We start from the raw sequence: 25,844 nt of genomic DNA, 5'->3' as shown, positions 1-25,844 counted from the left end.
TCTAGCAGAGAAAGGGATAACACGATCCAATGGCTGGAAGTTGAAGCTAGACAAATTCAGGCTGTAAATAAGGTGAAAATGTTTAACAGAGAGAGTAATTAACCATTGGATCAGTTGACAGGGGGCTTGATGGATTCTCCATCACTGACCATTTTTAAATCAAGGTTGGATTTTTTTTGTAAAAGATCTGCTCTAGGAATGATTTTGGGGTACTTCTCTGGTCTGTATTGTACAGGGGGTCATATCAGATGACCACAATGGTCCCTTCTAGCCTCGATATTTATGAAGCTCTAGCTAAAGGAATGTTTATTTTTATATATATATATATATGGAGAAGAAGCAGGATACGGATAGTGGAAATGGAGACAGAATCACAAAATCATGTCAAATTATCTAATACTGGACAATTGCAAGGTCTTTACCTATGATGCAATTTGAGGTTTGATGGTTTGGTGAAAGTTATTTGCTCTCGGTGTCATAGACAATGAATTGGCATGTTGCTTGCACTGGCAAAGATGGGGTATCTTTTTCTTTTTGGCTAGAGAAGATGGGATGGTCCCATGCTTAAGCCATTGTACTGGGGTTCCTTGCTAACTCTAGGAAAACCTTTGTTTTTCTCTAACAGGGGCTCTTACAAAGCAACCTAGGCAAGCAGCTGTAGGAGGGAATAGAAAGTGCCCCTGAACAAACCATGCAGGACCAGATTTTCAAAAGGGCTCACCACCCAATGGAATGTGGTGCTTTAATGAGAGCTGAGCTTTTCTGAAAATTTGGCCCATTCTCACATTACCTGGGATCTATCCTAAAACTGGAAGAATCTGATAATATACCCAGTTCTTAAGTAGCAGTTTTCCTCACTAGATTTCAGAGCAATTTACCAACCAGGTCAGTGTCATTATCCCCATTTTACAGCTGGGAAAACTGAGGCACAGAAATGTGACGTGACTTGCCCGAGGTCACCCGGCAAGTTAGTAGCAGAGCTGGGAATAGAAGCCAACTCCCTGAATCCTAGTTCTGTGCTCTATCCATTAAAAAGATAGACAAGGCATGAGGCAGATGCTAGAACCAGGGAAGTATGAGCTGGAAGATAAGCAGAAGAAACGACAACTCTCCAAGCATGAAAGGGAGTGGGGAGGAGGCAGAAATTCACAATATAATTTAAACCCACATGAGCATAGCCCTCAAAGATCGCAGAACCAGAGCGTCTGCACACAGTTATAACCCCTATAATCCTGGCCCCATTGAGGTTCAGGAGACCTTCATTCTGGCACTTCCCCGCACAGCCTTCAGCTGCCCAGAACTGCAATTGCAGAGAACAGCTTAGACAGCCTAGGGTGGAGCATGCCCAGTGTGCTGGAATCTTTGGAGAACTTAGCTGCAAAGCACTAGAAAGTTTCTAATGAGCATGTGTGAACTGCAATTTTTTTGTCAAGGGCTTAAAGTTGGCCACATTTCGATGCATTTTCACAGGAACAGCAAAAGGCCCACCCCTTCCACAGAAGCTGCCTCTATGCCAAAATTGCCCAATTTGAAGTCTCTTGTCTAAAGCAGGGGGATGCCAGAGCTTCTCAATGAAAAGGTCACACTAATATTTTAACAGGGGCACAACAGCTGTATTGTTCCTTAGCTTCATTCTTGGAAATGGCTGAACTGTTTTTTGGTTGAAACTTTCAAAAGAAAAAGAAATCACCCTAAAGCACATACCCAACATGAACCTTTTCCACCCCAACAGGGTGGAAGGCGTCATGTTTCTCCTTCTACTGTTACTGTCCCATCAATGCATTCCACTTAGTACACAGGAAACGCTATTGGACCCAGCCAGTTTGTGGATTGTGCTGGTTAATAAAACATTAAGAGGTCACAAAGTGGTGCACACAAAACCCAGGAAATTACGGTTATGGCTGCTTATCCTCCTGGGTGCATGCATTCTATGATCTTTAATTGTGTAACCACATACACTTTTCCTGCAGGCCCCTGCATTATTGCTTAAGCTGGATGGTGCTCAGTGAATTAAACAGCTGCTCAAAATTTGATTAATCTTCAATGTTTAATGTTGTTCTAACACTTATTATTTAGATTACAATAGCTTTTAGAGCCCTCTCAACCAATATCAAAGCCCCCGTGTGCTAGGCTAGTCTAGACACTGTCCAAAGGGAAGAATATGGTAGGAAACAGAGAAGGCATCTTCCAGAAGAGTTTACAATCTAAAAATACAAGGAAGGAACAAAGAAGTACAAGCTAGGTGAAAGGTAGAATAAGGGATGGAACCAAGGTGTCTGGGCTCCGAGTCCAGTGTCCTACCTGTTGGACAATGGTGCTTGTAGTGGGGCGGACTGCCCCACTCCCTGTGAGAGTGGGCTGCAACAGGCCAGGGCGCCTGCACAGACAGGGAGCCAATCAAAGAAGGGCTTATTGAGAGCCAATTAGGGCCCAGTTTGGAGACAGCCAATCAGGGCCAGGCTCAGACATATATAAAGGCTGCTCAGGAAGGGAGCAGTCAGTCTGTCCCAGGCCTTCGAGAGGGGAAGATCAGTCTCCAAGGGTGGAGACTAGCACCATGGACAGTGCAGTGCTGGCCAGGGCTCGGGGAGGGTAGAGAGCTTGAGCCCATAGCCGCCAGGCTGCAGGCCCTGAAGGGAAGGGCCTAACGGGTGCAAGGGGCCGTAGGGGAAGCGGCCCAGGGAAGCAGACGGACGAGGGGAGAGAAGGAGGACAGCGAGGCTGCCTCCAGAGGGTCCCTGGGCCGGGACCCAGAGTAGAGGGCGGGCCCGGGTCCCCCCTTCCTCCTTGCAGTACACCCAGCCAGTGGCTGGGGTGTGAGACTGCTGATCACCGACCCCCGTAAGGGGGTGCAGATGGACTAAGGGGCACTGCCAGAGGGCAGTGGCCTCGAAGAGGACACCGCCGAGCAGGCAGCAACGCGGGTCCAGAGACAGCAACAGAAGGCAGAACGACGGACGGGACACCACCAGGAGGGGGCGTTCCACTGGACAGAGCTAATTCCCGGAATCACCAGCAGGAGGCACCAGGTGGTGAGTCCCACCGCGTTACAGTGCTGTTGTGAGTTACCACTTCCTCCTTATTCCTTGTGCACCATTCATCTTCTACCCTGAATGAGATTGGGAAAACTATGTGGTCGTTTATACCAAACTGTGTGTGTGTGAGATACAGAAAGTTACAGGCTCTAATTTTGCTCGGCACCTCTGCTACCTTCATCCAGCTCCTCCATTCCTCACTTGAGCACAATCCCCACTGAGTGGAATAAGCAGGCATTCTAATAAGGCTGTTCTAATACAATAACTAATGAGCGAGTACAAAGTTGCTCACCTGGTTGACAGCACACTGTGCAAATTAAACACCAACAAATAATCTTTTACAAATCCAAAGTAAAGGTGAACAGCCATTTCCCGGTCCTCGCATTCCTTTGGCAGCCATACTATTAGGAGTTGGACCTAGAATTTGCCCTTGAGAGTTGTCTGTGCTTGTGACAATCAGGGTCCGGCCACCCCAAGGGGGAAACAGCAGGTTTGAACCCCAAAGAATAAGCAGTCAAAGCCACTGATTATATACAAGATTAATATACAATGTGTCGATTAAGGTCTTTTCTAAAAACTTGTAATGTTCTAAACCTAATAATCATAATGAGCTGTGTATATAGGCTGTGATTATGAATTTACATCTTTGTGTATGTAGAGAACTGTGCTGCACAAAACTTCCGCTCTACCTCACACCTGGACAGTGAACGATCAGACAGGGAGAGGCAGGGGCGGCTCTAGGAATTTGGCTGCCCCAAGCACGGCGGCACGCCGCGGAGGGTGCGCTGGCGATCGCCGGTCCCGCGGCTCCGGGGGACCTCTTGCAGATGTGCCTGCGGAGGGTCCGCTGGTCCCGCAGCTCTGGTGGAGCATCCACAGGCACGCCTGCAGGAGGTCCACCGGAGCCGCGGGACCAGCGGACCCTCCGCAGTCATGTCTGCGGGAGGTCCGCCGGAGCCGCTCGTCCCGCAAAATGCCGCCCCAAGCGCGCGCTTGGCGCGCTAGGGTCTGGAGCCGGCCCTGGGGAGAGGCACCTCCCAAGCCCGGCGTTTACACAAAACAAGACTCAAGTAATGATCCATTGTATAACCCAGCAATGGTGCATTAAAGTTAATGGAAAGAGACTGAGACAACTGGGGTTTCTCCTCTTTGAATATCGATAGTGACTCAAGAAAATGACAGGAAACTGAAAACCACTCCTGAAATGAAGGGACCTGAAGTGAAAGGCCCCCAGAAACTGATGGGCAGCCTTTAAGCAGGCAGCTGTCTGTGAAATGCTGGTCATGGCCCTCCCCCAAGCCAGGGGGTATGGTGGAAAACTGCTCAAAGGCTATAATAACTGGTATGAGAAAAGGGAGGGTAAAGGCTGAGGTAGTACCTTCCTGTTTATTTCCTGGGTAACATGTCTGTTTGGGCTCCCACACCAGTTCACTTTTGAATCACTGTTTTTTCTATTAAATACACTTTTTTTTTCACCCAAGCAGGTCTCTGTTGTGCAAATTGTGTGGAGTGTGTGTGCCAAAGGGAGCTGATATCTGAGGGGCTGGCTTCACGCCTTCTGGGCTGACGAAGCAGAGGGGAACAGTCTGAGTGCCTGGGAATTAAGAACTCTGGGAGGACTGATTTGGGGAGACTCAGGACTGGACGGGCTCTTGGTGTCACCCTGCAAGGAGTAACTAGGTTGGTGGAAGCCAGTGTGAGACCTTGTGCTTGTGGACTGGTGACAGGGAGCTGAGCCATAGCAGGCATTAAGGCACCCCAAGGTTACAGGGCAGGCAGTGACCGAACCCCTTGCTGCTCTGGATGATCCCCCAAAACATCCCAGTGTGCTAGTGGCTAGGGTTCAACTCCTCAAAGTGATTTAGGTGCCTAACTCCCAATGGCCTTGGGCACTGGACTAGGAGTCAAAAGAATGGCCAGAGTTCTATTCCTCGCTGTGACTTTAGGCAAGTTACTTCTCACCGTTGTTTTCCTTTCCCGCAAACAGTTTCAGTTTTCACAAATCAAAATTTTTTCTGACACAAAAACCACCATTCTTTGGAAAATTCCCAACCAGCTGTAGGTAGGAGCCTCTTGTTGACACATTGGCAGCTTGTCAATGCTGTGTCTGACTCCTGAACATCCTAGACTCCGGGGGGCTGGTGTTTTTTGCCTTTGTAAGCAATGGAATATGCCATTGCGTAGTTACAAAAAGGTAGGAGCTAGCTTTTAACTGAAAGTAGCAGTGTGATTGTGACTGTGGGGCTTGCTAAACGAGGTAGGCCTCTGTGATGAAGTGAATATTGTGCCTCCTCCAGCTCTCACTGAAGCTTTTCGGTTGACTTTAAGGGGAGCTGGATCAAGTCCATGATTCCTAATGCTGCTGTTCGCTTAAATGTTGCGAGGCAGAGACCTGACTCCTCTAGACACTGCCAGCCCATTGCTAAAAATCCTGCCAGCTTATCTGTAATAACAGTGCCAGGATGAAACATGCTAACCTCCTCTAATGAGGAACAAAGGTGCAACACAAATAGCCAGGGACCTCTCATAGAGATGGTGATGGGAAACTGAAAAGCTGTTGTATAATAATTAGATTCAGTTTTTTTCCCCCAGTGCATGAAAAGTCACGGCTAACTTCTTCCTTCAATATATGTTGACAACTACCACTGCCTCCCTGTGCAGAGCTGCCCGTAGACAGCACAATCAGCATATAGTATGATAAATATTTCAGCAGCCTCTTAAAGTGCAGCTTTAATATGCAAAGTGTCTCTGTGCCGTCTTATGCAACACATCTACTCCTGGTGAGTGTTAAGAGCCTTATCTGCTGCCATGAGTACAAAAATACTTGTGTTCTGCAGAGCCAACACAATGAAAAGCAAGAGAGGGCTGGATTCTGTTCTTGTGCATCATCAGCAAAGTTGGGTACTAGGTTCCATTAGGTTTCCGTGGTGCAAATTTACTAATGGGGTTGGGTGGCCACAGCAGATTGAAAGGCGTGTGGAGGAACTCGCCACTCAGCATTTGCTGTGTGTCTTTGTGGATCTCAACATTCTGAGGTGATGCGGTGCAGCGAGAAGAGAGAAGGGGCTGGGAGAAGAAACATTCAGGAGTTAATGTCCCCAAGCAGTAGATCAAGAGCCAGCCAAGCAAAAGTGCGTGTGCATGCATGTGTGTGTGCGCGTGTGCATGTGTACACGTGTGCACCCACACATGCCTGCACAAAAATAAACTGCACAGGGACAAGGTTGCTTCCCATCCCATTTCCTAGTGAGCTCATCAGTTAGACTTGGCCGTGGTGGAGAACCAATACTCATAAATGCAAATGCAAACAAGGGGTCTTTCCCCACATGTTCCTGCTTTTAGAGGATTCTAAAGCATTTCTCGTGAGGCTCCACGCAATGCATTACCCAATGCATGTCCATTGCCAATGAGGTCCTATGCAACCTCTATGCATTCTCTCTCTTTCTCTCCAGACAGGAGAGGCAATAGAAGGCTTCTCTCACACTGGGGAGTTGATGGGGTGGAAGCACTGATCTTCCTTTAGGGACGAGGAGGTGTTTAGAAGTCACCTCTTCTTCCCTGTTAGGTGCTGCTGTTGAGAAAGAAAGGCTGAGCAAGTACCATAAACCCTTCAGCCAGGCACCAGCTTTTTCAGTTGCTCTTCCTTCAGGTTCTCCTGTCTGGTGAGTTCTCAGCCAGGGAGGAGGGGGATCTGGACCTCTTGAGGTCAGTGAGAAAGGGCTTGATCCAAACCCAGTGCATCTCAATGAGAGCCTTTTCAAGGGCTCCCATGGGGTCAGAGCCAAGAAGAGGAGGGGGAACTCTCTAACCAGTTCTCCTAAGGAATGGCTTCAGCTAGAGGAAACCAGGTGCCAGTGTCCTGTGGAAGGCAGTGGCGCATAGAAACCCAAGCCAGTCTGATGCTGGGGTCAGCACCTTATGGTGCTGAAGATAATGGGTCATGTCCAGAAACCACAGAGCCTAATCCTTACTCACACTAAGGCCCCTTTACATTTACACCCACTCTAGGGCCTTCATGTAACTGGGAATTCAAGCCATTAAATACTTTGAGTTGCCCACTGTATAACATGCTGTCCATTGTCCACTTACCTGTGGTCCCTGGAGCTGGAGTCTGTGATGGAGGAGACCCACAGCAGGTAGGAAGGATGGGCTATTGGGTAGGACACTTGCTTGCAATTCAAGAGACCAGCCATGGACTAACTTGGACACGTCTCTGCCCCGTGCCTCAGTTTCCCATGTGTAAAATGGGGTAGTATTTCCCTGAAGTGTCATGTGAAGATAAAGCCCATGAACATCTAAGAGGTGCTTAGATACTGCAGCAACGAGGGCCATGGAAGTAAATAAATAGCAGAGACCCTTCCATCTATTGTGTCTATTTTTTCTGGAAGCTCTCCCGTGCAGGAACCGTTGTATACTGCTGTAGTGACCAGCACACTGAGCCATGTTCTTGGCTGGTCTCTAGACAATACTCTATTATGAATTATTAACAATCCCAGCTCTGAGATCAGCCCCGTTTCTCAGCCATGTGTCCCTGCTCAGCATGTCCATTGTCCTTTGGTCTCCCTGGGGCTGGATGTCACAGGCATTAATTTAAGTTCTGCTGGTGGCTGTTTGAGGACAATATGTGGGAAGCTACTTTTGAAACAAAGTCTTGCTAGTTCTCTTCATACAGAAATGACAATGAGAACAGCCTCTACCCTGGCCGCCTTGTATTGGGAAGAGGAGTCTTGAGAAAGCCACAGAAAGAGAAAATGTCAGTGTGCCCTAGCAAGAAGCAGTCAGAGTCCTACCTCTCCCCCTTCAGAACAAAAGAAAACACCCCCCTGTATAGCTGGAGAGCCTTATTGGTTGTAGTTCTTATTATCTTTATTACAGTAGCTCTGGCAGGGCCCAGCTGAGATTGGGGCCTCATTGTGCCAGGTGCTGTACACATACATAGTAAGAGAGAGTCTTTGCTCCGAGACATTACAACCTAAATAATTGCCACAGACAGAGGAGGAAGCTAGCCTGGGACTCAGGACCCCTAGGTTCAATGCCCTGCTCTGTCACAGCAACTTGTGTGACCTTGAGCAAATCACCTAGCCTCTCTGTGCCTCAGCTTCCTAGCTGTAAAATGGGGATAATTGCACTGCCCTACCGCACAGGAGCGTCGTGACGATAAATGCATTAATTATTGTGAGAGCGCTCAGGGTCTATGGGGAGCAGGGAATATAGGTACCTAAGATAAAAAGGGTGGGAGAGAAAACCTGTCAATACAAACTCTGTGTTACTTGCCAAGCTGAAGTTGAAAAACAACCGAGTATCGCAATCAGTGGTCCCCAGTGTAGGAAACAGGGTCTTGTACAGTGTTCCCTCTAAGGTGCATGACTGCGCAATGGTCCATCAAGGGCCACACACTTGATTATTACAGCTGGGCCAGTGGCTAAGGGCAGCCTGCCAAAGGGGGTTTGCTTGAGTCCCACCTGACCTGCCGAGAGCCAGTTGGGCTGACGGAGGTGGCAGCCAGGCAGGCGAGTGGCAGCATCTGGAGAGGGCAGAGGGAGCCAAGCTCTAGGGGGCCAGTTGGATGACCAGCCAAGTTGGGTGATTTCTCTGGAGATGGGGTTTCCCTCCTCCACTCTGCTCCGCTGCTGTGTGCAGCTGCCGCTGCTCCTGTTCCCCCCTTTCTCTGTTCCTCCCCCGGAGCCGCCCCTGGCCACGCTGCTCTGGACTGGGAGGTCCTCCTGTCTGCTGTGCAGGGAGGAGGGGGAAGAGAGAGGGGAAGGCTGATGTTGGGGTGTCCCCCTGCCCATGTGCCCAGTCTCCACTGAGCTGGGGTGATGGGACAGAGCGGGATCTGTGTGTACTGCTGCCTCTCTGGGGCCAGGGCTGCAGGCTGCTGCTTGTGTCTGAGCACGCCCTCAGACTCCTGATCCCCGAGTGCTTTCTTAGAGAGAGCGCACTCAGGCACACACACACACACACACTGCCCACAACACAACACAACACACAATCTCCCTTACACAGTCCACACAACACCAGGACTCCCTGCATCCAGGTCACTTTCCCCACCTGGACTGTGCTGTGATGTGAGCGTCCGCACTTGTTAATGATCCCTTATTTTAACAGTCTTTCTTTTTCTTCCATACCTAAGGTAACTTTTTAAACATATACATTCTAGCTAGGTTTTTGGTTTCTACTGGTGGCGCACACCCGCACATTACCTCGATATTGGTGCGGATAACAACATTCATTCCGCACATGGATAGAAAAAATTAGCGGGAAGGCAGAGAGGAAAAACCTCCCGTAGGAACCCGTATCTGAAGCCGATGGACTGTGAAGAGTTGACACACGAAAGCTGCACAGCCTTACATGAGCAGTGGGGCCAAGCTCCTCCAGATGCCTAATATGCCACTGGTGGGCAGGAGACCTATTTGGCCATGGCTTCCTTGTAAACATGAAAGAAAGCCATGCCCACCGCTAACTTCTGAAAGCAATAATCCTCCAGCATAGGAAACATACCAAACTGGCTGCTTCTCAGCCTGCTTAGTGCCATAAGCACCCAGCTGCTTAGCAGCTTGGATTCAGAGTGTGGATACCCAGCATAACTCCTGCCAGGAACAGCTGTCCGAAATGGTAGCTGATTGCTGGTTATGTTCCATGACCTAGCAAAGGACTCAGCCAATGTTTAATTACATCTGTGTGAAGGCTGGGCCTTCTTTCACATTTCAATATGGCCTATTGGGTCAGGATTCCCTTTGCAAGTGGATAATGCTGGAGACAACGAAAACACAGGCTGGATGCTGGCGACGCTGCAATTTTAACAGAGAGTGCCCTCGGGGCAATTTGAGGCAAGATCGAGAGGTGCCATACTGAGGATTTCGATTGCACTGAAGTGGTGGTTGGAGCATCATCCTATTTAAGCCTCCATAGCACTTACATAGTTCATGGAGCTTTTGCACTGAATGTTGCTTTCCTTTGCTCAGAAACTAGCTGCTCAGTAAGAAGCAGAGGGGAAAAGGGGGGGAGGGGGTGGGACTTTCCCTTACAATGAAATGGAGTGATTAATTAGATGTAGTGCTGGACCAGAAATAACATGTGGCAGTAAATGAGACGAACCACAAATTGATAAAGACAAAGCTATGCGTCCTTAATAAAGAAGCCAATAACCTCATAACACTAAATGCTGCTGCTACAGCATATGATGATAAATTCCTGAACGGATAAGAATATGGTGATCCATTGTTCATCAATCTGGAGCTAGCTGGATAGTCATATTTCAATGTGAGGCAGCAGGAATGGAAAAGGGTCTGATTTTTCTCGGTTAAGCAGATTCCAGTGTCCTTATTCATACTGAGTAATAGTTTACTCTGTGAGTAGTGTGACTTGTCATGGAGCAAGGCCTCAATCCAGAAATGCGCTTAAGCACCTCTGTAATTTTAAGGCAATAGGACTACTCGTGTTTAAAAGTGCACACACATGTAAATGCCTTGCTGGAGCAAGGTCCCTGGGACTGTTCAGCATAAATTAGGGTGGCAAAATCTGTTCCGTAGTTACTGTTTCAGGAGGAGACTGGACGATTCAAAGCCATTGGAACAGACTACCAACGGATGTGGTAAATTCCCATCGCTCGGAATCTCTATCTCAAAAGTGGATATCTTCCTAAAAGTTAGGCAGGGTTCAGCAAGAAGTTTTTGGGCTAGATGGAGGCCCCATTGGGTGAAATGCTATAGCCCATGTCAAAACCCAGGGTTGTGAGTTCAATCCTTGAGGGGGCCATTTGGGGATTTAGTTGGGGATTGGTCCTACTTTGAGCAGGGGGTTGGACTAGATGATCTCCTGAGGTCCCTTCCAACCCTAATAATCTAGGATTCTATGATTATCAAAATGGTCCTTTCTGGCTTTAATCTATGAGTGAAATCCTGACCCCTGTGAGATCAATGGGCATTTAGTCATTGACTTCAATGGGGCTGGGATTTCAAAAACCCTTTGAATCTTTAATCCAATTTAACATGTAAACAATCACTCAGATTTGCACCTGCAGTTGAATTGTAAGTGCAAAAATGCAGCTGCCAGTTTTGCAGGTGCACACTGCAGTCTCAAAACTTGGTCATTATTCTGAAGATATTTGGACTGCCTATTAAGTGACAGGGCCAGTGATACATTTGAAGCTTGCCTATATTTAAAGGATATTTTATCAGCTGTGTTTCCCCAGCTGCAATTCAGACTTATTGTTTATTGCAACTGGTAACTTTGTATTCTCAAGAACATCATTTTGATGTTTTCTGTTTCCCTACAGAGCCAGGATTATTGCATTTGGGAAAAACCCCAACAACAATATTTCACAAATGTTTCTTTGCTGGCTGCCTCTCCTGCAATAGTTTTATTAATAAAAACACATTTGGCAAAAATCTTTGTTGGTTGACATTTATGAGAAAATGTATCTCTAAAAGTCACGCAATACGGCATTTTTCTGAGAACAAATGGATTTTTTTTTGCATGACGGTTTAGGGTTTTTTTGGTTTGGCTGTAGCATTAGGCAACAATACTTGATTTGATATTAATAAAGGTTAGTAAAATAACAATAAATATATCCCTACCACCTGAGGAAAAAATAGCTCGTATAACCCTAATATGTGTGCAAATTGATTTAGTATGGCTAAAGGAACGGGAAAGTGGGATACATCTGAAAAGGGTGTCATATTTTCTGTTAGAAACCACTATTTCCATCACAATAGCCTAATACTAGGGACTATCAGTGCTTTACTCTCTAATCTGGCCTTATTGTTCTTGGACAAGTTTGGCTTTACACGGTAGAAAAAACATAGTTTGCTCTTATTTTTCCGAGCTGATATACTTTAAAAAAAAAAAAAAGGTTAAATGCTGCAAGCCATTCAGTATGGTCAAATTCTTCCCTGGTAAAGCTCTATTGATTTCATTTACACCAGGGATGTGTTTAGCCCTACATGGGCTTATCTTTGAAGGTTCTTACCTTACACTGGGTTCAAATAAGTTAGAGATGGAAGTGTGAACCACTATATTATCTAGTTTTTTCCCTTGGGAACAAGTGCAGGATTGTCCCCACAGTATATTTGCTAGCATTTTGTTCATACTCGTTTCAAAGGCCTTAAAGCAATGGGGCTTTCATGACTTCCCTTGGGACATCATTCCACAGCCACGTGGAGTCTACTGTTAAGAAGATTTTCCTGATTTTCAATCTATTTCCTGGATTATTATCAATATTTGTATTATAGTAGCACCTAAAAGCACCAGCTGAGATTGGGAACACATTGAGCTAGCTTCTGTATCAGTGTTACCAACTCACACAATATTTGCTGCTGTTCTTGAAGCCCCAGCTCCTGGAGTCATGTGATTATGGGAGGCTCTCAGGTTTTTTAAATTTATTTTTTGTTTTATTTTTTAAATAAGCTTCTAGTCCTTGTGGTTTCAGAGAAAAAGCATGAAAACATGAGCCCACTGTAACCTAAAAGCTCAGAAACAAAAAGGCAAAGAAAAGAGTGTTGAATTTTTAAGCCAATATGATGATATTTTTGAGGCCTACTTATGATTTTTGAACACTTGAGTTTGGCAAGACTGGTACATCACCTAGTCAGAGACAGGCCCTGCCTTAAAGAGCTTACCTCTAAATAGATGATAGACAAAATATAAGAGCAAGAAAGGCCTAGTAGCCACATATTATACATGGGGGAAGTGAGACACAAAGAGTGGGTGTGACTTGCCTATGGTCACCCTAGGAAGTCTGTGGCCAAGGCAGGAAGTAAACCAAGATCTTATGAGTCCAAAGTCAGTGCTTTATTCACCAGACCATCATCCTTCTTGTTAGCACTTCCAGTTGTATCTTCTTGTGCCCTGTTAAGCAAACCCTTCCTCTCTTAGTTGTTTATTTCATACAGATATCAAAATGTGTAGCCACAGCTGCAGTTGTGGGGTGAGTGGAGGTGTACAGCTCTAGGGTCAGTGGGGTGTGCGGCAGTTTTGTAAAAGGCTTTTTGCAAAGAATGTCCAGACAGGCCACCTGACCAGTGCCCAAGTGCATTATGGGTTAGCAGAAGGAATACAATGTACACCATTGGGGTGATTATGCCAACACATGTCAGCTACACTAGAATCTCGAGGCGAGTCTAACCCAAATGATGGGGTGACTGCCTGTGCACAGAGGAGAGAGATTTTGTGGGTAGAGGCAGTATTGCCAAACCCAAACATTCAAAAACCATGAGTCAGGCCATGAAATATCATGGGATTAGTTTAAAAATTAGGGTTTTTTATTTTTGTTTTAAAAAATGGATATAGGTTGGGTTCTTTTTATTTGCCCTCTGGGTTTTGAGCCTTTAGGGCTCATGTGTTCTAGTTTTTCTCTGCAACCATGAAAGCTAGAAATGTACGTAAAAACAAAACAAAACCAAGAGTCTCTCACATTCACATGACTCCAGGATCTGGGGCTTTAAGAAAAAGGCCAAATCTTGTGAGACTTACCATTAAATTGCAAGAATTAGCAGCGCTGTGTTAGGGTTGCAAAAACAGGAGACCTATTCATGCACAGATGACTTCCACCCATGGTTTCATTTATTTCTTAGTTTCACTGAAACATTTCTATTCACTTTTCAGGCAGTATTTCCATAGAGCTGTTGTATGGCTTGTGGCTCCAGTACGTTTCCTCTAGATCCTTCTCTCACTGGTGCCAGGGCTGATGCGCATTCCCTTGGTCCTATTCCCATCTCATCCTTTCTCCCTGTGTGAATCCATGGATTTTTAGAGAATCCTCTGTGGAGTCCAATGGAAGGAAGAACGTTGCTGCTGCTTGTGGACACATATAATTATTGTTTCATGCTTCACCACTGAGTTTTGTGGACTGATACAGCAGTGTTTTGTTTGAGATGCTTTTAAAGGAAAAATTTAGCCCAAATCTGCTTCTTTTATTAGACATGTCAAGCAATGCTTACATCTTTTAGACAGACCGTGATTTCCCATCAAGCCAGCAATCATGCAAACCTCTATTATGTCTGCACACAAAATTGGTACTTTGAAGCAAGAGAAATGATTAAGTGACATGGAGCTGATTAAGTAACATCTCTCTTATTGGGTGTACTGCAGAGCATTTGGATGTTGCTAAATAGGACAATTCTGAAGGAAGCTTTTGTGACTTCACATGACAGGGTTAAAAATCAAGGTAGGGCCAGATTAACTGACTTGTGGAAATTAGAAGGATGGAAAATGGTGGGAGGGAGGTTAGCTTACAGTATGTTCTCAAGCCCCCTTTTACTATCATGCATTGAACACTTGGACAGAAACTGAGCACTGACAGGAATCATATAAAACCTCACCACCAGGCACGATGGGTCAGACTTTGAAAAATGTTTATACTTTTGGCTTTCCAAACATCCCATGGCAATGAGTTCTACAGGCAAATTGTGCATCGTATGGCAAAGTAATTCCTCTTGTTTGTATTAATCCTGCTGTGTATTAATTTCATTGGGTGACTGCAGGCCTTTGTATGGTGGGAAAAGGTCAACAACACTTCTCTATTCATTTTTTCCGTACCATTCATGATTGTATAGACCTCCCCCACCACCACCCTCATCTCTTTTCTAAGCTCAGCAGTCGTAATCTTTTTAGTCTCTTCTTGTATGGAAGCTGTTCCATTCCCTGGTTCATCTTTGTTGCCCTTCTCTGAACCTTTTCCAGTTCCCCGATATCCTTTTTGAGATGGAGAGACCAAAACTGGATCCAGTATTCAAGGTGTGGGTGCTCCATGGATTTATATAGTGGCATTTTGATATTTTCTGTCTTATTTTGTGCCCCTTTCCTAACCATTTCTAACATTCCATTAGCCGTTTTGACTGCTGCTGCGCATTGAGCTACGTTTTCAGAGAACTATCCACAGTGACCCCAAGATCTCTCTCTTGAGTGGGAACAGCTCATTTAGAACCCATGGTTTTTTTCCAGTGTGCATTATTTTGCACATATCACTGTTGAATTTCATCTGCCATTTACTTGTGCAGCCTCAGGGTTTGGTGAGATGCTTTTGTAACCCTTCGCAGTCAGCTTTGCACTTACCTATCTGGAATAATTTTGTATTGTCTGCAAACTTTGCCACTTTACTGTTTGCTCCCTTTTCCAGATCATGAACGTGTCGAACAGCACCAGTCCCAGTACAGATCCTTGGGGACAGTGCTATCTCCAGTCTGAAAACAGACCATTTCGTCCTACCCTTTAAAAAGTTACTGATCCATGAGAGGAACCTTCTTCTTACCCATGATTAAGGCTAAGATTTAGTCATGGATATTTTTAGTAATACTCATGGGCAGGTCATGGGCAATAGAAACAAATCCATGGCCCGTGACCTGTGCATGACTTATATTAAAAATACCTGTGATTAAATCTTGGGGGAGGGTGCTGGGAAGGGAGACCAGGGACAGCTGCTGGTGGGAGGGGGGGGGGGTGCCTGGGACCAGTGGCACCAGCTGCTAGGGGCCGTGGAACACGGCTGCTCTGGCTGGCTGCCCAGGTACAACTACCAGGGCCAGCGGACCATAGCTTCTCCGGGTGGCTGCCTGGGAACCACTGCTGGGACCAGCAGACTGAGGCTGCTCCAGCTGGCTGCCCAGGGACAGCTGCCTGGGGCCATGGACTGCGACTGCTCCAGCTGGCTGCCCAGGGATGGCTGCCTGGGGCCGTGGACTGCGACTGCTCCAGCTGGCTGGCCAGGGACGGCTGCCTGGGGCCATGGACTGCGACTGCTCCAGCTGGCTGCCCAGGGACGGCTGCCTGGGGCCGTGGACTGCGACTGCTCCAGCTGGCTGGCCATGGACTGCGACTGCTCCAGCTGGCTGGCCAGGGACCGCAGACTGCCACTGCTCTGGCCACCCCAGGACTGCTGCCGGAGGCTACCGGAGCAGTGGCTGCTGTGGTTCTTCCTGGGGCCACTCCAGCAGTGCCCAGTGTGGCTGTCCTGGGAGCCACTTGAGCAGCTGGCCCCGGAACCAGCTGCTTGGGCAGCCCTGGGGCCAGCCACACTGGCCCCTGCTGAAGTCACAGAGGTAGCAGACAATCACAGAATCCTTGACTTCTGCGACCTCTGTGACAGATCCAGAGCCCTACCCATGACTACTTAATTTCCTGAAGAGCCTTTAGTGAGGGACCTTCTCAATGTTTTTTTCTGAAAATCCAAGTACACTATATTGACTGGATCACTCTTGTTCCTGTCTGTTGACATGCTCAGAAAATTCTGATAGATTTGTGAGGCACGACTTCCTTTTACAAATGCCATGTTGACTCTTCCCCCAACAAATCATGTTTATCTACATGCCTGATAATTCTGTTCTTTACTCTAGTTTCTACCAGTTTTCCAGGTACTGAAGTTAGGCTTAATGGCTTGTAATTGCCAGGATCTCCTCTGAGCCCTTTGTAAAAATTGGTGTCACGTTAGCTTCCATCCACTCATCTGGTACAGAAGCTTATTTCAGCAATAGCTTACACACCATACACAGTGCTGCAATTTCAGCTCCGAGTTCCTTCTGAACTCTTGGGTGAATACCATCCGGTCCTCTCCTATTGACACAGCACCTCATGATAGCACAATGGGGAGAGTGTTCATGGTAGGAACCTGGGAGGAGACATGCCAAACCCACAATAAAAACACAGAAATTGGACTTGGTTTTGGCTTAATTGGCTTGTGAGTTGCTTGTTGGCTAGTTTTTGGCTTGTAGCTTGCTGCTGCTGCTGCTGCTTCTTTTTTTTTTATCATCTCCTGGCAAACAGGGGCAAGGGGCAAGCAGGGGCAATGGGGGGAAAGAATCAGGGATGCACAGTGGGCCCACCACAGCCCCAGACTGCACACCAGGGGGGATCTAGTCACATAGAGTGTTGGGGTTCTTAGGGATTGGCCTTGTTTTGAAATGGGATTAGCTTGATTTTTGGCTTATTGTGAAAGTCAGGGGGCTTATTTACCGCGTGAAAGTTGGCAGCTGTGCCTAGGCGCCTGAGCTGCCACCCAAGCCACAATATCCACATTGCTATTTCTAGCGTGCTAGGGTGAGTGTGTCTACCCTGGCGAGGAGGGTCACTCTCAGCTGAAGCGTAGACATACCTTTAGGGTGTTTCTTCATTAGGAAACAAGGTCTGTCCTTAACTCCAATTAGCTAACTGGAAGTAAAACCTTAGTGGTGTGTAGTTTGCATATGAGCTGGCAGGTAGAGTTAAAGCTACCTACCTCAGCCTGCTAACTTGAATGAAAACTACTCTGGCCTTGTCTTCAAGAGGATTTTATCCTGGGTTAGCTAACTCGAGTTAAGAATATGCCTTTTTTCCTGGGGAGTCAAGGCCCAGATTTTGTCTAGACTAGGATTTAAATGTGGTTTGTTAGATGGTATTATCTGTCTTGAGCTCATTAACTCCTTCTAAATCTCTAGTTAAGACACAGCGATTGTACTTTAGCGTGTGCGAATAGCTGCCCCCAGTACAGTGCCTGCTAAAGTCCAATCGCTTTGACCAGAGTTTATCCAGTTAGATAATGTCACACCTTTAACTCCTGCTATAGGGAAGGCCTACGTTCAAGGGCTATCCTTAACAAAAGAGTTTTATTTGTGAACAAAAAGCCAGTATCCAGGTCAGAAAGTGAGGCAGAATAAACATGTGCGCTGTCATTTATCACCTTGGCCATGAGGCACAGAGGAGGAATTTCTTTACATGGCAGGAAGTGCTGTTCTGTAAGCACCACTGGCAAGAATGAGCCATGCTTCCTATAGCCCATGCCCTGCTCTTGAGTTTGCAGAGGTCATCTCCTCTCTGTGCAGGACTCCTTTCTTTTTCCATTAACTCTTAAAATATTCTCCTGGGGTAGGAGAGGCGTCCCACACCCCACTAACACAGAGTACAGTGTGCTATAAATCACCACCGTGTTATGCAGAGCACTTTCCCTAATTTCATTTTCTTTTTGTCGGGGTGGGGCACATTCTGTGATTAGATTAGCTGCCGCCTTCCTTTTTGTGCTACGCTAAAGATTGGAGCACAGGGTTTAGTTGGCTTTGGTTGGAAAATAAATTCATAGAGTTAGGCTTTTCAAATGAGCTTGCCTTTCCTGAACTGAACGAGCCTGACTCACTGGAATAATAGCAACCGCCAGTCCCTTCCATCACAGCTGACTTAGCTGAGGAGCAACCCAAGGAAATGAATCATTTCCATGACAAGCTTTCTTCTTCGCTGTGGTAGGGTATCTTCCTTCCCGCAGCGCTTGCAGTCACTCCAGTCTCTGAGCTGTGCATGCTCTCTCCTGGACACTCCAAGAAATGCCATTTTGCTACAAAGCACAACATTTCGTTCTCTAACTTTTCGTTTGATCCGCTTGGCAAGAAGAACAGTTGAGAGCCTGAGGATGAATCACAATAGGAAAAATAACACATTACTTTTAAGGACAATGGTCTCTTAGTAGTTATAAAAATGCTGTTCAGGTTGTAAATATTTTTTTAGCCTGCACCCATCGCTGTAAGAAAAACACACAAACACCTTAAACTGGATGTTTAGCTGGTTTAAATTGGTGCAGATAAATTGGTGTCTATGGTGATTTGGACCAGCTGGGGCTTTGGCCCACTGACTTTAATGAAGCTGTGCCGACGTACGGAAAGGTGGGGATCTGGCCCACATACTAATATAATCCATTAGACTGTCATTGAGAGCACGGTTATGTAGGGGAGCAATAATCAGTAGGATATAGCACACTACAATACTCTGAGGTTGATCTTACCACTAGGGTATGCTCTGCTGAAGATTTCTGGCTCTTGGGTGTGGGTTCACTCACCTGTATAGTAGTCTCCTACCCCTGCCCATCGTGGAAAGCTGTAAAGCATCTGGGGCCCATGTTATAAGGATGCAGGGTTGGGTGTGTTATGGATACTGTCCCACACCCACAGCAGCCAGCAGGGGGTCCATGTGAAAGGGGAAACAGCTCCAGGCTCAGTGGTGCTCACATACCAGGGTGATGGGAGCAGTATGAGAACCGAAATGGAGCAGAGTAAAGAATTGGATCCGTGCTGTGGAACCCCTTCCTAGAGGGGCCAGAGGCAGCTGCTGGTGGGCGATCCCTGGCAGGGAATCCCCAAGGGAGCCAGGTTGGACAGTGCTGCCAGGAGCTGTTATGGTGAGATTGGGGTTTGGGTTTTCAAAGCTGCCTAAGGGAATTAGGTGCCTATGGTCAACGCGGTTTGGGTACCCAGCTCCCTTAGGCTCCTTTGAAAATCCCAGTCTGGATCTCTGCATAGAGAACCCTGGCCTCTGGCTGCTTCTCCGAGATCTGTGGGTTCATGTTGGATGTAATCTGCTGCTCATTCCACAGGGCTGTGCCCCCCCCACCCCAACACAAAGATCTGTCACAGAGTATTGCTCCTCCCAGTCCCTTCCTGCAGTTTCTCTCCCAACCCTCCCCAGAGTCAGCTGCATCCTTAGTTCCATCCTTACCTGTGCCCCTTCCCCCCACTTTTTCTCTCCTATTCTCCTAGCTGGCCCTAATACCAACACATCTTGTCTCATTGCTGCCACAAGTTCTGTCTCCGCACCCACATTCCAACTCCATCCTCAACCCCATTTCTGTCCCTGGATTCACCTAAACCCCGCAACCTTCTTTGCTCGGGGCGGGGGGCTTTTGCTGCATCCCCTTTTGCACAGTGGCGTATGTGTTTGGCCAGGGGCTCCGGTCAGAGTGGGTGGACCCAGGGGTCCCCACAGTCCCTGCCCCTTTCCACCCCTCCTCAGCCTCTTGCTCACTACAGGGGGAGTATCAGAGAAGCAGCCAGCCTGGTTAAAAAACACACCATTTTAAAAAATGGATTTTCAAGCAATACATACTTTTTTTATTCAACCTTCGACTATTTCTAATGTTTTTAATGGATGAAATTTTTCATTTTGGCATCCCCCACCCCCATTTTCTGTCCCTTCCCACCCCCCCTTTCTCTCTGTATTTTGAAAGGGGGGGGGAGAGAAATAACCATAAACTCTCAATGATCATTTCAGTTTGAAGGGAGACGGAAATGCTTCAATCGGAATTATTTTTTTTTAGTTTTGAATCACTTCATTGGGGGATTGGACAATCCCACCACTGATTTTTAATGAAATGAATCTCTTTTTTGTGTTGATTTTTGTTGAAAATAATTCTCGTTGTTTTGAGCAGCCTGTGTGAGAAACCCCCAGCTGTCCTCTCTTGGGCTGGAGTCACAATCCAAGGAGGGCTAGAGAGTGGAATTTACTCTGCCTTGCTACTCTATGCAGCTGAATCAGAGCGTTGACAATCTCACCCTACGGACATGTCTCTACTGCACAGTTAACCCGGGCACTGACCCAGGATTTATCCTTAACCCCTCTACCATCCACTCAGAAAAAACCTGTGCCCTGCATTTGGAGGTGCTTTAAGCTCAGGCTAGCAAGGGTAAAGGTTAGAACTAGATGTCCAATTTAACTCAGGCTGGAAGCCAACCATTTTGCAGTGAGGATGCAGGCTGCATCATCTGAGGGCCGATAGTCCTCCAGTGCCTTCCCACAGTTCCTTCCAAAGGACAGTCAAGTTCTCCCACAACTGGCTGGGAAAGAATCCTAGAGCATGTCAGCCCAAAGGGCCGTGGGCTGTGCCACCAGACACACTCAGTGCAGCAATGGGGGTGGGCTACTCACACCTGGGTTAGGCTAACCCAGGTGCTCAGACCTACATGGCCATCACCCAAGTTAACTGTGCAATGCAGACATAGCCTCAAAGTAAAATCATTGCTTAGGGGCACCAATCTCTTTGTGTGTGTATCGTAGGTTTGAAAATACGGCTTCTCACCTCCAAACTCTGCTATGTCTCCAGTGCAGCAGGGAATAATGGTGCCGGAGAGGAAGGAACATAATGACCAATTCACTGTTAGTTTGGTGGGGCCCTGCAGACCGTGCATAGGAGCAGGTGGAGTTTCCCTTCTACGGGTGTGGCACAAACCTTGGCTCTTGCTGCTTCCACTGAGTTTATATTCTGCCAAACTCAAACATATTTCCAGTTGAGCACGTCCGGCGCTAAGTGTCAAAACTCCACATCTTTGCCAATGCTGTTCTCTTTCCATGGGAATTTTTGGTATCGGAATCCAGCCCTGGGAGACGAACCTGCTGGCCAATGTAGGGAGAGAGATATGGTAGAACTTCACATATATGTGACACTGACAGACCCCGGTCAGCGTCGAGGGGTGGGATTTAACCTGGGGCTTCTGGAGTTTAGTGCATGAGCTAAAAGCCAACTGGCCGGTAGCTAAGGCTGCAGAGCAGACTCATTAATATCTCTTGCTAAGTGGTCTCGGTGCCACGAGATGGGACAGACACCACACCCAGGAGGTGTGGGGGTTACACATAGTATCTGAAATACGCTTTTCAATCTTTGTCTGATATTGGCTTTGTCACAGGGTGACCCTGGCCCTTTAGGAGTGTGTCTACACTGCACACTAATCCCAGACCCCCGTTCCATCCACACACAAGTCAGTCCGACTCAGGGCAGCAAGCGCTCAAGACCTGGGTCCTAGGACCCAGCTGTGGGAATGAGGCAGCGGCACAGAGCCGCTGTGACTCAGGTCTAAGCCCTGTCCTCAGGGCCGGCTCTAGGCACCAGTGCTCCAAGCATGTGCTTGGGGCAGCACTTTCCAAGGGGCAGCACTCCAGCCTCTTTTTTTTTTTTTTTGGCTTGGGGCGGGAAAAAGCCAGGAGCTGGCCAGGGCCGCCCCGGGGGGGGAGGGGGAATGGGGAAATTTGCCCCAGGCCCTGGGCACCACAGGGGCCCCCACGAGAATACAGTATTCTATAGTATTGCAACTTTTTTATGGAAGGGGCCCCCGAAATTGCTTTGCTCCAGGCCCCCTGAATCCTCTGGGCGGCCCTGGAGCCGGCCCTGGCCAGAGCCCTGCCGCGGGAGAGCCAGAGCATCGTCCCCTGGAGCTGAGCCCGTGCTGCGGCAGCGAGAGGGGCTCCCGGAGTGTGGGAGGAGACGGGGAGGGAGGGAAGCAGGGAGTCTCCCCAGGGCGGCGCGGCGTTTCCCCGCCCAAGTGGGCTGTGCAGGGCGCCGCCGGGCTGGGCAAGGGGCGCAGATCCCGGCTCGTGCGTTGATAGGGCGAGTGGCTGGGCAGCCCGAGCTGCCAGGGAGCTGCCCCCGGACCCAGCCTGCCGTGCACCTCCCCCGCCTCAGCCCCGCGCTACTTGCCCCGGGCCTCCACAGCGCCAGGGGCGGGGAGAGGCAGAGCCCCACTCTGAGCGGGGCAGCCGGGGATACTGCCCCGGCGGGGGACCCCCGCGGCTCGGGCACCTGGGGGTCAGTGTCCATCCTCTCGGCTCTGCCTGCACAGGGCTGGGGAAGCAGCTGTCAGTGCCTGTCCCTCTCAGGCCTTGCACCCCCCATCCTGCTCGCAGCCCCTCCACCTGTACCTCCCCCCATCGCTCCTTCGCTGAACCCTTCCCCTTGTACTCTCCCTTCACCCGCACCTCTCCCCTTGTACCCTCCCCCTGTACCCTCCCCAGCCCTCTCCTCCCGCACCTCCCCCTTCCCCTGCACCTCTTCTCCCGCAACCCTCCTGATACCCCCCTCCTCCTGCACGAGTACATCACAGCCCACTTCTCCGCCAGTGTAGAGCCCCCAAGCACCCCCACACCCGCTCCTCTGCCTGAGCCCTCTTTACTCGATCCCCATCCCTTTCAAGGTTTGAGGGTTAGTCCCTATGCCTTCCATGTGCATTTGCAGCACTAAAGATGGGGTTGTGGGGGATGGGGGGAGATTTATAACTCATGTGAAATAAAAATAGGAGAAACGGTTTGATCCCCACTGCAAGTGTAAACGGGGATTGCTGTGGTGAACGAGGAGGTCATGTTTGAGGTGGGAGGAGCCCAGGGCTGGGGTGGCAGGGGGTGCGGGTGGGGGAGGGCACTGGTGGGGGGGGGGGGAGAGCCCAGGACTGAGGTGGGGGGGCGCTTGGGAGGGCAAAAAACCTAGAACCAGCCCTGCCTGTCCTTTTCTACAAAGATGCAGCTCATGTCACCGACCTGAGTCAGAAGGTCTGCACAGTGCAGTATGGATGCACTAGATGGCTGTGAGATCCGGGTCCAGCAGCTGTAAACCTGGGTTTACAACAAAGTGTGGATGCTCAAGAGGTGTGGGCTTGGAAACACCGAGTCCACAAGCCCCAGTCCTGCAGACCCGGGTTTACAATGCAGTGTAGACACACCCTACAATGCATCAGGGCCAGTGCATCTGGTGGCTCATCAGGGCTGTAGTTAGTGTTTTCAGGACTATCCACACGGGGTGTGAGGAAATGGACTGTCTGGGGATTATCTGAGCTATGTTTTGGTAATACCCAGCTCCGAGGAGGGGGATTATTTAAGCAGGAGAGTCTGAAGTGGAGTTATTGGGAACCACTGAAAGGGGAAACTGAGGCAAGTATACCTGCTATGCCGCAGCTTGCTGCAGATAGGCAGGGGCGGCTCTAGGCATTTTGCCGCCCCAAGCACAGCGGCTTGCCTGCGGAGGGTCTGCTGGTCCCACGGCTTCGGTGGACCTCCCGCAGGCACTGCTGAAGCCACGGGACCAGCGGAACCTCCGCAGGGATGCCTGCGGGAGGTCCACTGAAGCCGCGGGACCAGTGGACCTGCCACAGGCATGCCGCCCCCCGTGCCTTGCCGCCCCAAGCATGCAGTTGGCGTGCTGGGGCCTGGAGCCACCCCTGCAGATAGGGCTGCCTTATGACCACCTTTTTCAGCAGTCAGATTCCCCATTGAGGTTTATGAGCTTTGCTTTGTCAGTATTTTCTAGTCGTTTTCTAAACAGTTAATTGATAGTAGAACTGGATGAAATGTCTTTGTCAAAGTCTCCCCCACCCAAGCAAAAACAAAAAATGTGTTTGTGAGAATTTTTCATTTCCTTTTATACTTCCTGGGTCAGTGAACCGAAGCAGCAATGTTTCTTTCACCTTGTTTCAAGTAGAAATATTTTGTTTCATTTCTGTTTTCAAAAACAGTTTGGCAATTTTTTTTGTTTGTTTTTTTTCTCCTCCTCCTTCTCCTTGGGAAGGGAGCCAGAAAAAAAAGAGAGGGTGGGGTGGGAAACCTTGAATAACAAATTGGTGAAACACTATATTCATTTCATTTTGTTGAAAAACTGGAAAGTTTGATGAAAAGTTTCAAACAAAATGAAACCTTTCACAGCAGACACGTAACTTTTTGGCCAATCAGCTGTTGTCAATAGTAATGCTCAGACATATAACAGCAATAGAACTAAACAGGAGAAAGTAAATAGGAATTGTCTATTTTTCATATTGATTGAGCTTCCTGGTGTATAATATCACTTCTGAACAAAGTCCTGAATGTAATTTTTCATTTTTTAAAATAGTGCAGAACAGCATCCCCGCCCCGAGTAACTTCTTTTTTCTTAGAATCAAAATATTAGAACCTCATCCTGAAAACTATTCTGCAAAGAACTTCATAGATTAATTTAACCACACTGACTTTCATGGGGCTTCATGCAGATAGTCAACATACATGGAGCTCATTGCCGGCCTGTATGACAGAGAAGTCACAGAGTCCTACTTCTTCGTCTTTGAGGTTTTCTCAGCATTGTATTCCTCTGGGCAGCTGTCGTTGGCACACATTGATAGTCGCTTGCCCCAGATGAATTTTACTTTGGGTTTGGAGTTCAAATGATGCAAACCTGCCACTAATGGGCCCAGCCTTTATTGCACCTAGATCCAGATCACTCACAAGGTGTGTGAGCCTTAAGTTATGTCTACACTGTGTGTGAACACACACCAACCCCAGAGCAGGAAGTCACAGAGCCTGGGTTAGCTGTCTCAACCTTGTGCTACTCATCCCCTTCCCGGGTTCTGAAGCCTGGACTCTGAGACCTACCCCCCTCGCTGGGTTTTCTCTTCTAAAAGTAAGTCCTATTACTACCACTACTGCAAAGAGCAGCTCAATAATTTTTGGTCAAAACATTTTTGCTCAAACTGAAATTTCTGGGAGATTTTTGGTTTGGTTGAATTTTTTTTTCTTTCTGTGTTTCTTTTTTTTTCTTTTTTTACGAAAAAACAAAATAAAATGGAAACCCAATATTTTTCAGTAAACATTTTGAGTTTCCTTAAAAAAGAAAAGATTTTGAAAATGTAAACTTTTACCAAAAAACCTGACAGGTTTCAGAGTAGCAGCCGTGTTAGTCTGTATCCACAAAAAGAACAGGAGTACTTGTGGCACCTTAGAAACTAACAAATTTATTTCAGCATGAGCTTTTGTGAGCTACAGCTCACTTCTTCAGATTTATTTTGAGAGACGTAATTTTTTTCCACTTTAAAAAAAAAAAGATTGTGAAAAATAATTGCCTTCCGTCCCCCAGCACTGCTTCTAGACCTGAGTGAGTAAAAACCTTGATTTTGCAATATGCTGATGCCTACAACTATTTCACTACAAATAACAGACCTGATCCTCTTTTCACACATCAGAGTGGTAGCCATGTTAATCTGGATCTGTAAGAGCAGCAATACGTCTGTTAGTCTATAAGGTGCCACAGGACTCTTTGCTGCTCTTTTCACACAGTAACTTTTTTTATTCCAACGGACTCAACTGTTCTGTATTTGGTTGTCATGGTTTTTGTTCCTATGGCAACTGAGTTAGATTATTAGGGGATAGCCCAGCCTGTTTCGGCTGGTTGGGTGAGCTCTGTGTCTGTAAATAAAATGGTAGTTTTGTTGGCTGTCTGCTGTCTGGCCTCAAGCGATTTCTTCCTAAACCGACTGCCCCCAAGGATATAACAAGTGGTGACGAGAGTGGGATTCC

Source organism: Mauremys mutica, chromosome 5 (genome assembly GCF_020497125.1).
Source record: "Mauremys mutica isolate MM-2020 ecotype Southern chromosome 5, ASM2049712v1, whole genome shotgun sequence".
Lineage (NCBI taxonomy): Eukaryota > Metazoa > Chordata > Testudines > Geoemydidae > Mauremys > Mauremys mutica.
Note: the sequence above shows the minus strand (reverse complement) of the source record.